The following is a 13196-nucleotide window of genomic DNA, read 5'->3' as shown; positions in this document are numbered from 1 at the left end:
TACAGGGTGAAGAGCCGCCATGCCTTCAAGGGATTAGAGGTTGATCCTGCCTCAAGTGTTAAGAATAGAGACCTGTAGATCCAGTCTATCAAGAAAGGAGTGAGGAAGACTGAAACAGAAACACACAGCCCAAGTAGTTGGAAGCTCAAACAGAGTTAACAACAGGAACAGTGCAATAAGAGAATTCTGCAATTGCTGCCGACTTACCACCATGGCCTGGAAATGCCAGTGCTGGAGAAGATCATTAACAGCAAAGGGACTTCCAGCAATTGACGGGTGAATGAGCTCGAAAGCCTGGAGGTGGGGGACAATGGAGCCATTTTTCTCGAAGACAGCAAACTAGTTACCCCTTGTTGAAGGATTGCGGCACTGGCATCCTGGGTGCGCAGTCCAACTGACCGTGATGAGGCAGCACAAATCTCGTGCTGGCTGCAAAGCTGCTTCCTTTTCAAATGATGGCATGACAGCACAAGAAACAAATAAACAAGGAGATCTTCGAGACTTTCCCAGTTGATCCCGACAAAAAATGAAAAATAAATACACAAATACTCTTGAGAGATTGCTTCCGGGTTGCGGGGTTTTAATTCCGTTCTTTCTGTCCAGTGCGCATGCGTGTAGCTCTCCCGCACTACACAGTGTAATTCACTGGTCTCCAACCACCAGGCCATGAGGAAACAATATCAGTCAGTTGCACCTTTCCTCATTCGCTGTCATGCCCACTGTTGAACTTGAATACACGCGAGGTCATCAGGCGACTAAACGCAGTGATACCCTCGTGCCAGGGATCACCGGTTGGCCTCGGACAGCTGTTGGGAAGTGCCGTCACTACTGGCCTGCAGCACTGCCTCTGAACCTGTTTAACACACTGAATGTTTGTGGGGAATCCAGTGCTAAAATATTCACAGATGACCCAATTCAGACTCAGCGTTTCGTAAGTATCAGAGCAGCTACCACGCTGCGATCTACTGAAACAAACATTTGTCGGCCAATAGATCCTACAACGGAGGGCGAGCGGGCGCTTTGTCACACTCCCCACTCGGTCAGCCACGCTCTCCGGGCTGTGACCGCCGCAGCCCCGGTACAGGGACCTCCGGCCCTAAACTGGTCTTCTCACCCCACCCACGACCAGCCGCACCTGGCCAAGGCGTCTGGCGGCAGTGGGGTGGGAGGCTGAGTTTAGGCCCGGAGGCTGTCTAATGAGGCAATGTCTCAAAACTGCTTCAGTACCCTGAGTCCAAGCACCCAGCACTTAAAGACGAACCCGCTGAGTTTTCTCAGTGGAAAAAACGTGAGCAAGCGGGACAGAAGCCGAGAGCCGCGAAAACTAGAATAGACTGGACATAAGGAACCTGCTTCCAGTATCGCTGTATTCCGGTCGTGTTTAACACCCCTCCCCCACCTGGTCCACAAGAATATTATGATATTAAACAACTCCGCGGTGCAAAAAAAAAGGTGGGTACCCCCTGTATTTATATATTATTTCTACTTCTGGGTTGTGGGGTTTTACTTCCGGTCTTTTCTGCCCTGGTGCGCATGCGTGTAACTAATTGATGTGGGGTCGATCTTGCCTTTTACTAAGGCCGAGGTAGGGGATCTTGGGCTTAAAATGGTTGGTGACCACTACTCTACAGAGTCCTGCGATTGAGGGAAGTACAGTTCCCATACCAGGCAGTGATGCAGCCAGTCAGGATGCTCTCAATTGTGCCTCTGTAGAAAGTTCTTAGAACTCATACACAGTTGCCAACTAGCTTTAGATCCTCAGCAAACTTTGATTTGCTCAACCAATTTATTGAGGCAGATTCTGAACAGCTGGGACCTCAACACTAATCCTTATGACACCAACTAGGTATAACCACCTAATCCAAAGGTCATCCATCTCTTGTGTCACACCTTCTGGAAGTCCCAAAACACCTCATCAGCTGACTCACTTATTAGAACCTCAAAGAAAAGATTGGATTTCTACCCAGGTGGATTTACGAAAAGTAATGTACACTTGATTAATCTAGAATTAATCATATGTCTTTTCCAGAATGACTGTGGAGACTCAATCATTGAGAATATTGGAAGAAATGAAAGAGTTGACTATTTTCTAAATGGAGAGGAAATACAAAAAACTGAGGCACATAGGGACTTGGGAGTCCTTGTGCAGGATTCCCTGAAGGTTAATTGGCAATTTGAGTCTGTGGTGAAGAAGACAGATGAGATGTTAGCATTCATTTCAAGAGGACGAGAGTATAAAATCAAGGATGTAATGTTGGGACTTCATAAAGCACTGTGGATGCCTCACTTGGAGTATTGTGAGCAGGTTTGGGCCCCTTATCTTAGAAAGGATGTGCTGAAACTGGAAAGAGTTCAAGGGAGGTCCTCTAAAATGATTCCAGGATTGAATGGCTTATCATATGAAGAGTGTTTAATGGCTCTGGGCCCGGATTCACTAGAATTCAAAGGAATGAGGGGTGACCTCATTGAAACCTATCGAATGGTGAAAGGCTTGATAGAGTGGATATGGAGAGGATGTTTCCTATAGTGGGAAAGTCTAAGACCAGAGGACACAGCCTCAGAATAGAGGGACATCTGGATAAGAGGAAGAACTTCTGTAGCCAGAGAGTGGTGAATCTGCAGAATTCTTTACCACAAGCAGCTGTGAAGGCCGAGTCTTCACGTACAGTATATTTAAGGCAGAGGTTGAAAGATTCTTGATTGGTCAGGGCATGAAGGGATACGTAGGGAAGGCAGGAGATTGGGGCTGAGAGGAAAATTGGATCAGCCATGATGCTGGTGGAACTGACTCGACAGGTCAAATGGCCTAATTCCGCCCCAATAATATTTAAAACATAGATCACAGATTTCTAATTATTAGAGGAATAAAGCAATTTGAGTATAATGCTGGAAAATGGCATCACAGGAAAAGAACAGCCATGATGTCACTGAACACCCTGGGGCTGTTTGACCAACTCCTTAAGTTCCTATGGTGTATTTACATGGTTCTTCCATGAGCCAAGATGGTGGCTTTCCGGACATGAAAAATCTGTTTCCTCAGGATGCTGCCTGCTTGGGAGAGCATGTCCTAAGAGGAGAGGTTGAGCAAGCAAGGCATTTTCTCTTTGGAGAAAAGGAGGATGAGAGATGTGTACAAGATAAAAGATATTGATCAAGTTGACAAGCAGTGCCAAGGTGACAATGGATAATAAGAAAGAATATGCTTTCAAGGTAACTGGAAGAAAATATATGGGGGATGTCAGGGATATCAGTGAAGGATGTCAGTTTCCTTTATTACACAGAGAGTGGTGGGTGCATGGAACACACTGGTGAGGGTGCTGGTAGAGGCAGATACATTAGGGACATTTAAGAGACTCTTAAATATATATATTTAAGATATATATGGGTGGGAAGGGTTAGGTTAATCTTGCACTAGGTTAAGGGTTGGAACAACGTCATGAGCTAAAGGACCTGTACTGCGCTGTTCCATGTTGTGGTTCTTTGAGGAAACTTTGAGGATTCATTATATGGGAAGCAAGTGGATCTGGTGCTCTTGGACTTCCAAAAGGCATTAATTACACAAATCCCACACAAAATATCAGCAAAAATGAAATTAGAGACAAGACTGAGAACTGATAATCAGATAAAAATAACGCATCAAGAACAGGAACAAGAAACTGTTCCAATATTGACAGGTGGTGCCTAGTTGAGCAACACAAGTGATGGTGCCCACTTTTTACAATCTAATTCAAAATACGGGCAGCACAGCTGAGTAGCAATTAGTGTGATGTTATTACAGTGCTGTCTGTAATGTACATTTTCCCTCTGACCACATGGATTTCCTCCCGATGTTCCACTTTCCTCCTACATTTCAAAGACATTCGGGTTTCTAGGTTAATTGGCCACAAGTGTAACTGGGTGTCTCAATCTCATTGGGCTGGAAGAGCCTATTGCCATACTGAATATTTAAACACATAAAAATAGAGTGTGTCAAATCTCCAATTTCCATCTGTGCTGATGACATTGAAATTATGCCAGGTATGTTTTAAGTTTCAAGAAGCTGCAAATAAAGTTTATTGCCATTTAACTATATATATGTATACCATCAAATGAGATGTTTCTCTGGACCAGGGTGTAAAGCACAGTAATACACATAACATACATATAACACACAATAACTTGGGAAAGCAAGAATTAAATCTACAAATGAATTATGCATAAATTAACACAGTGACGAGCACAGATTTTGTAGGGTGCAGAACAAATTAACCAATGACATTTTAAACGCAAAGCGGCGGGGAGTTCAGAAGCCTAATGACCTGTGGAAAGAAACTGTTCCCCACCCTAACCGTTCTTGTTTTAATACATATTTCTACCTGATGGTAGAAAGTCAAAGAGGATGCTGGATGGGTGGGTGGGGTCCTTAATAATACTAAGGGCCCTGAATATGCAGCACTCCTGATAAATGTCCCTGATAGATGTTAGGGAGACCCCTATGATCCTCTCAGCTGTTCTCACAGTCCTTTGTAGGGACTTCTGGTTCGATGCTCGGCTGCTCCCATACCAGATGGAGATAAGAACTTGTCAGGATGCTCTCAATGGTGCTCCTGTAGAATTCAGTTAGGGTGGGGGTGGTGGGGGAGTGCCTTACTTGTATCAATCTCCTCTGGAAGTGGAGGCATTCCTGTGCCTTCATGTTCACATAGGTGATATTAAGGGACCTAGTGAGGTCATCCATAATGTGAATTCCCAGGAACTTGGTGCACTTCAGTCTCTCTATGGAGCAGCCATGAATGTGCAGAGGGGAATAGTTCATCTGCACCTTCTTAAAGTCCACAATCATTTCCCTGGTCTTCTACATGTTCTGACACTAGTTCTCACACTAGTCCAACAGCTGCTCTACTTCCTCTCTCTACTCTGACTCATCATCGTTCTTGATATGGCCGACCACTGCCATGGCATCTGCCAACTTTACAACCCGGTTTGAGCTGAATCCTGCGACAAAGTCGTGGGTCAGCAGTGAGAAGAGCAGCGGGCTGAGCACACGGCCTTGGGAGGGTGCCAGTGAGTGCTCAGCGTAATGGGACGGGAGACGCAGCTGTCCACGTGGACTGACTGTGACTTTACTGTTAAGAAGCCCAGGCTCCAGGTACAGAGGGAGCAAGCTAAGTAGGCAAAACTTGGCAAATGGAATAGAATACAGAAGTGTGAGGATATCCACTTTGAGTTACGTAACAGAAAACAGGATTTGTTAAACGCTAAGAGGTTTTGCGGTGTTGACCTTCAAAAATCCCAGGTGTTGTACACAAGTCCACAGGTGCAGCAAGCCTAATGCAAGACTTTTTTTAATGGAGTAATTCGAAGGCAGGACTAGAGGAAGTATTATTTCACTGGTATTGGACCTTGGTTGTAAATCACATCTAGAATTCTATTTACATCACTAGACTCCTTAACAAACGTTTACTTGCCATAAAGGTAATGGGTTTGCCATACAAGAAGCGACTAATTAACTGGGACTGTTCTCTAGAGCTTTGAAAAAGTAATGGGAGATCTCAATGAAATGTTATGGTTGTTAAAAAGCCCAACAGACTAAATGTGTGGGGGGGGGGGGGGGGGGGAGAGAAGATATTTACCTCTAAACGACAAGCCTATAACCTTGGAGCAGAAATTCAGAATACAAGGTGGGCTGTTTGGAAGAGATGTATTCATGCAGAATGAGAAATGTGTGGAATTGCTGAACCTAGAGGGCAATGGAGACACAGCCACGACGTTTATTCGAAGCATAGATCGATTGGGCTCTCGTCAGTAATCAACGTGAAATCTGGACTCGGAGGCGGGGGTTGGTAGCTCAACCTTCATTTACTCCCATGAATTAGTACATAGTACATAAAGATCAAAACATAGTTTAGGCAGGAGAAAACGCCGGAGACAGGGAAAACAGCAGAGTACAAGTCACAAGCGGAGTTTGTAATTTCACGTCCACTCGCAATGTATCAAGGAAGCCACCATGCTAACAAAGTGGCGGATGAGAAGTTCAACTACAGACGAGACAAGATGGGGCAGGGTGGCAGATTTTAGGTTAGTGGAAGCAAGTACTTATGGTGCGTAGAGGAAAACGTTACTGAACAAATAACAGAAAACGAAGACACCAGTTTAGACGGTACCCAATGGTGACGATTTAAACATCAGGAAAGTAGCCAGCACTGAACAACGATTACTACAACGGATTAAGTTTGGGACCTCTCGTATAGACACGGAAGCCAGTTACAAATATTCCAGAAAAGACCAATCGGCGCTAGAAATAAATAAATTATACTTAAAACCAACTTGGGGTGGCTAAATCTTTCAGATACATTATAAATTATGTGCAGGTTTAAAACACCGGAAGGACATCAACAATTCATACATGGAAATTAGTCATCTAAATACGTATGATACATACCAGAAATCCAGCTCTTGCTTTCGCCCAAAAATAGCACTTTGGACTCCACCTGGTCAATCACTTTAGGACCAGAATCTGTTGGCCGTGCCTCATAACTATGAATCCCTCGGGTAGGAAAGAAAGTAATTCAAAAGGCAGCGGAATTACCAGAGTATAACAGGATGCCTTTATCTTAACAAAATCTTCTCCCATCACCAAGTCCGCAGAGCAATGCACTCACTGACCGTGATCCCCCCCAAAGCTGCTGGTGCTGGGTTTCCAATCCACCAATTACTGTGGAACCATCCAAGGGTCGGCCCAATCCCACCAAAGGAGAGAGGAGCTCAACCAGTAAAACCTGCCCGGCTCCAACTGAATGATTGACAATGTGGCCTCCAATCAGACGGATGTTAGACAGAGCCTCCCTCCACTCCCCATACATATCCTCTCCGCACAGTGAGCCATGAGCCACAAATATTTTTTATCTAATCTCCACATTTGATGAATTGTCGACTGCAAAAGAAAAATCTAAACGACGGCCACGTAAAAGACGCATCCCTAGATGTTGGTTTACCAGCGGGGCATTCGCAATGCTAACAGGACAAAACAGCAACAATCTCCAGCCTGCTGCAGTTGACTGCGGTGACGATCACGCGGCGCATCAGCTCCTGCGCATACGCAATTTGTGCGAGCGATAGCGGCACAACCAGTTGTGATTGTTAAAAATGTTATTGAATAACAGCAAAGCAATTTGCATTACTCTACATACATTGAAAGGTGTTAAATTCCAAGGTCTGACGCCATCATTATTAATAGATCTGCGGCTATTCTTGCAGCTTCCTGATCCGAATAGCCGCTCCACCAAACGTGGTTTGTAAATAATGCATACAGCGTTGAAGATTGCGTTCCGGTTAAACTTGGCCGATAGTAAATAGAAAAACGGTAGCGACCTTCTGGAGGACAGCGTATATTAAAACGGGCAGGTTCGTGGCAAAAGCAATGAAATATTAAATGTCGGTGACATAATGCAGAAGTGCCGGGGGGGGGGGGGGGGCTCAGCAGGTCGGGCAGCATCCACGGAAAGCAAAATAGAGTTGACGTTTCGGTTCGACACCCTCCATCAGGACTGGAAAATTGGGATAAGAAGGTGGGGGAAGGGAAGAAGTACAAGCTAGAAAGTGAGAGTGAGGGCGAAAGTTGGGTGCATGAGGAAGGGGGGTGAAGTGAGGTGCTGGGGGCGATAGGTGGAAAAGGCAAAGGGCTGAAGAGAGGGACTAGGAGAGGAGAGTGGACCGTGGGAGAAAGAGAAGGATGAGGGGTACCAGAGGCTGGTGAGGAGAAGAGGTAAGGGGGAGCCAGAATACATTACTGAATCATCGTTTGAAACCAATGCAAGCAGATGTATTGGCAGTGATCCTGTGGTGTATCTACTTTGACGTTGGCTGGGAAATTAATAAGTAGATAACAGCAAGGATTACTTAACATAGAAAGGTGGAAGCGAGTACAGATAGAAAAAGACAAAAGTGATGCCAGGAGACTAAAGATGCCCAAGCACCACACTTAGCAAATAAGACAAAATATGGGAATTTCAGCAAAACTAAATAAACAGTGCAGAATTACTAGGACAGAGGAAATGAGGAACAAGTGTTTGGCCATTGGTTTCTGGAGCACAGAAAGGATTGAATGTGTTGGAAACAAAGTCCAGCTGTACTTGTCTAACACCTGGAGTGAGGCATGGTTGGAGGGTCTGGGCTCCAGTCAGCTTGAAATTAGAAGAGAGAAGTTGCGCTTCTATATATACATTAAGTATACAAGATCCTGGGAGACTTCTCGATTAAAAAAAACATCGAAGACCATAAGGCATAGGAATGAGAGTGGAATAAGGTCATTCAGATAGGCCGGTGACAGAACTTGTTGTAGGAGAACATTAACTTAGAAATCTACAGCACATTACAGACTCTTCAGCCCATAATATTGTGCCAACTATGTAACCTACTCTAGAAACTGCCCAGAATTTCCCTACTGCATTGCCCTCCATTTTTGTAAGCTCCATGTACCTATCTAAGAGTCTTATAAAAGACCCTATTGTATTCACTTCTACCACCATCACTGGCAGAGCATTCCACGCACCCATCACTCTCTGTGTGAAAAACTTACCCCTGACATCCCACTTGTATCTACTTCCAAGCACTTTAAAACTATGCCCCCTCATGTTAGCCATTTCAGCCCTGGGGGAAAGTCTGACTATCCACACGACTAATGCCTCCCATCATCTTATACACTTCAGTCAGGTCACGTCTCATCCTCCGTCGCTCCAAGGAAAAAGAACAAGTTCACTCAACCTATTCTTGTAAGACCTGTTCTCCAATCCAGGCAACATCCTTGTAAATCTCCTCTGCACTCTCTCTACAGTATCCACATCCTTCCTGTAATGAGGTGACCAAAACTGAATACAGTTATCCAACTGGGGTCTAACTAAGGTCATATGTAGCTTTAACATTACCTCACAGTTCTTGAACTCAATCTCACAGTTGATGAAGGCCAACACACCATACACCTTCTTAACAACACAGTCAACCTGTGCAGCAGCTTTGAGTGTCCTCTGGACATGGACCACAGATCTCACTGATCCTCCGCACTGCCAAGAGTCTTACCACTAATATTATATTCTGGCTTCAAGTTTGACCTACTGAAATTAACTACTTCACACTTACCTGGATTGAACTCTATCTGCCACTTCTCAGCCCAATTCTGCATCCTATCAATGTCTCACTGTGACCTCCGACTATCCACAACACCCCCAACTTTTATGTCATCAGCAAACTTACTAATGCACCCTTCTACTTCCTCATCCAGGTTATTTATAAAAATCACAAAGAGGAGGAGTCCCAGAACAGATCCCTGCAGATCACCACTGGTCACTGTCCTCCAAGCAGAATACAAGCCATGTACAACCACCCTTTGCCTTCTGTGGGCAAGCCAATTCTAGATCCACAAAGCAAGGTCTCCTTGGGTCCCACGTGTCTAACTTTCTGAATGAGCCTTGCATGGGGAACCTTATCAAATGTCTTACTGAAATCCATACATTCACTGCTCTACCTTCATCATCAATGTGTTTTGTTATGTCCTCAAAGAACTCAATCAAGGTCATAAAGCACGACCTGCCCTTGACAAAGCCATACTAACAGTCCCTAATCAGACCATGTCTCTCCAAATGCTCATCAATCCTGCCTCTCAGGATCTTCTCCAATAACTTGTACACTACTGACATGAGACTCACTGGTCTATAATTTCCTGGATTATCTCTACTCCCTTTCTTCAGCAAGGAAACAACACTTGCAATCCTCCTATACTCTGGTACTTCTCCCATCCCTATTGTTGACACAAAGATCATCACCAGAGGCTCAGCAATCTCCTACCTTGCTTCCCACTGTAGCCTGAGGTATATCTCGTCTGATCCCAGTGACTTACTTAATATCTTTCAAAAGCTCCAGCACATCCTCTTTCTTAATGTCTGTACGCTCAAGTGTTCCAGCCCACTGCAAGTCATCCCCACAATTGCCGAGGTCCTTTTCACTGGTGAATACTGAAGCAAAGTATTCATTAAGTACCTCCGCTACCTCTTCCTGCTCCATGTACATGCTTCCACTCTCACTCGTGATTGGTCCTATTCTCACCCAGCTCATCCTCTTGCTCCTCACAGACTTGTAGAAGGGCTTCGGGTTTTCTTTAAACAACAACACACACAAAATGCTGGTAGAACAATGCTGGGTTTTCTTTAATCCTGTTTGCAAGGCCTTCTCATGTCCCTTCTAGCTCTCCTAATTTCATTCTTAAGCTCCTTTCTGGCAAACTTGTAATTTCCTAGAGTTCTAACAGTGCCTACTTTCTTGAACCTTTCATAAGCTTTTCTTAACTAGATTTTCTACAACCTTTACACACCATGGTTCTTTTATCATACCATACTTTCCCTGCCTCAATGGAACACATCTCTGCAGAACAGCATTTGCCACATTTCTGCCATGCATTTCCCTGAGAACGTCTGCTCTCAAGTTTCTGCCCAATAGCATCATATTCCCCCCGACCCCAGTTAAATGTTTTCCCAATTTGTCTGCTCCTATCCCTCTTCAGCGTTATGGTAAAGGAGATAGTGTTGTGATCACTACTTCCAAAATGTTCTCCCACCAAGAGATCTGACACCTGACCAGGTTAATTTCCCAATATCAGATCAAGTACAGCCTGTCCTCTAGTTGGCTTATCTATATATTGTGTGAGGAAACTCCTGAACACACCTAACCAGCTCCACCCCATCTAAACCCCTTGCTCTAAGGAGATGCCAGTCAGTATTTGGAAAGTTAAAGTCACCCATCACAACAACCCTGTTATTATTGCAACATTCCAGAATCCGCCCCCCGATTTGCTCCTCGATGTCTCTGTTACTATTGGGGGAGGGTCTATAAAACAACCAGTGGAGTTACTGCCCCCTTCCTGTTGACGACTTCCACCCACACTAACTCAGAAGACAATTCTTCCATGAATTCCTCTTTTTCTGCAGCCATGACACTATCGCTGATTAGCAATTCTGCTCCCCCATCTCTTTTGCCTCCCTCCCTGTTCTTTATGAAACATCTAAAGCCTGGCACACTCAGCAGCCATTCCTGCCCCTGAGACATCCAAGTCTCTGTAATGGCCACAACATCATAGTTCCACGTATTGATCCACGCTCTAAGTTCATCCACCTTGTTTATGATACTCCTTACATTAAAATAGACACATCTCAAACCACCTGGCAGAGTGCATCTTTGCTCTATCATCTGCCTATCCTTCCTCATAAACTCCCCACAAGCTGCCTCTACTTGTGCACCAACTACACCATCTTCTGCCTCTTCAGTTCCCACCCCCATGCAAATATAATTTAAACCCTCCCCAATAATATTAGTGTAGTGAACTACATATACCTGTCTGGACTGCTCCTGAGGCTCCTCCCACAGACCCCTGCTGACTGCTCCTGTGGCTCCTCCCACAGACCCCTGTATAAAGGCGATTGAGGCCTGAGCCCGGCCTCATTCTCCAGGATGTAGTGTTGTTCATTCTTCCAGTCAATAAAAGCCGATATCTCGCTTCTTACGTCTCAGAGTGAGTTATTGATGGTGCATCAATTTTATTGACTGGAAGTTAAAACATGGAAAGCGTTTTACATCCGGAAAGATTGGATTTGGACCCCCAAGACCCTGAAGCGGCTCTTGCCTTTGAACTCTGGCTTGCATGCTTCCAATCATACTTGGAGGAGGTTCGTGCAACTGACCCCGCTGTTAGGCACAGAATTCTCTTCTCGAGAGTCACCCCAAAAGTTTATTCATTCATCAGGGACCTCTCGACCTACGAAGGGGCACTTGACGCCCTCAAAAGACAGTGCCTGCGGCCGGTGAACGCCGTCTACGCCAGACATCGCTTGGCCACGCGCAGACAGCGCCCTGCGGAGTCGACCGCTGAATTTCTCCGAGCTCTACAGGCACTCGTGCGGACTTGTGACTGCAAAACGCTCACGGCGGAACAGCATGCGGAACTCTTGGTACGAGACGCCTTTGTGACCGGAATTAGGTCAGTGTATGTGCGCCAGCGGCTGCTGGAAAATGCTGATCTTACGCTCGGCGATCGAGACGGCCGACACACTGGAGGCTGCTCTGCACAACGCTGACGCTGTCCAGCCGCGCGATTCCCCGCCGGTTCCGTGGACACCTCCGACCCTGCCGCCAGCGGTTCCCATGAGCAAATTCGCCAACGCTGCTGCCAGTCGCGGTTCCAAGCACTCCCCGAACTCGACCAAGCGAAAGCTGTGTTATTTCTGTGGGCTTGAGAAACATCCTCGAAACCGTTGCCCAGCTCGAGAAGCGACCTGCTCCAGCTGCGGAAAACTGGGCCATTTCGCCAGAGCCTGTAAGTCTAAACCGTGCGCGGGGTCGAGCAGCGCTGCATTTGAGACGTGGGGGCCGCCATCTTCCATGCCCGGATGTAGGCGGCCATCTTTGCCGGCGTCACCATGCCCCGCCCCTACCTACCCATGTGAGACGTGGGGGCCGCCATCTTGCATGCCCGGATGTGGGCGGCCATCTTTGCTGGCGTCACCATGCCTCGCCCCCGACACGCCGGTGTTTACCGGGCACCAAGACGGCATTTCAACTCTGGCCACCATAACCCTCGACCAAAGCGCTCCACACCAGCTCGCAAGGTCAATGATGGACATCCTGGTGGAGGGACACAGGACTAGCTGCCTGTTTGACATGGGCAGCACTGAGAGATTTATTGACCCGGACACGGTGCAACGCTGTGGACTCGTGACACAGCCGGTAAGTCACAGGATCACCTTGGCTTCTGGGTCGCATTCCACAGACATCCGGGTTGGTTGTGTAGCGACATTGGTGGTGCAGGGCACAGAATATCGGAACTTTGCGCTACTGGTCATGCCTCGACTGTGCGCACCTGTGCTATTGGGGCTCGACTTCCAGAGCCATCTCGAAAGTGTGACTATGGCATATGACGGGCCCCTCCCACCACTCACTGTCAGGAATCCTCAGTTTGGTGGGACTTCACCATATACCCCGTTACTGCACACACACACACACCGAACCACACGTCCCACCCAGCACCATGCCAATAGCTGTGCTACTGACACTACTTGCAGCCTCTCCACCCTCAAGATCCCTCACCCATCGCTGTTCGCCAACCTGACCCCCAACTGTAAACCAGTGGCGACTAAAAGCAGGCGGTACAGCGCAGGGGACAGGGCCTTCATTCA

General features: G+C 46.4%; 1 protein-coding gene across 4 annotated transcripts in view; it reads right to left on the bottom strand.

Moving 5' to 3' along the window:
- LOC140727623 (NXPE family member 3-like) overlaps window positions 1-7188 on the bottom strand; it is a 30543-nt gene extending 23355 nt beyond the window's left edge. For 2 of the 4 annotated variants that reach the window (XM_073045224.1, XM_073045227.1), the window contains exon 1: window positions 6422-7071. The gene's annotated coding sequence lies outside the window, so the exon portion shown is untranslated. Of the gene's footprint in view, window positions 1-6421; window positions 7072-7169 lie in introns of those variants that run through there. The other 2 variants (XM_073045226.1, XM_073045225.1) reach the window with 2 other exon arrangements.
- Between the last annotated feature and the right edge of the window lie 6008 nt (window positions 7189-13196).

The sequence above is a fragment of the Hemitrygon akajei genome, chromosome 5, assembly GCF_048418815.1.
Source record: "Hemitrygon akajei chromosome 5, sHemAka1.3, whole genome shotgun sequence".
In the NCBI taxonomy this organism is placed as follows: domain Eukaryota; kingdom Metazoa; phylum Chordata; class Chondrichthyes; order Myliobatiformes; family Dasyatidae; genus Hemitrygon; species Hemitrygon akajei.
The sequence above is the reverse complement of the archived record's forward strand: the minus strand, read 5'-3'. Positions and strand labels throughout refer to the sequence as shown.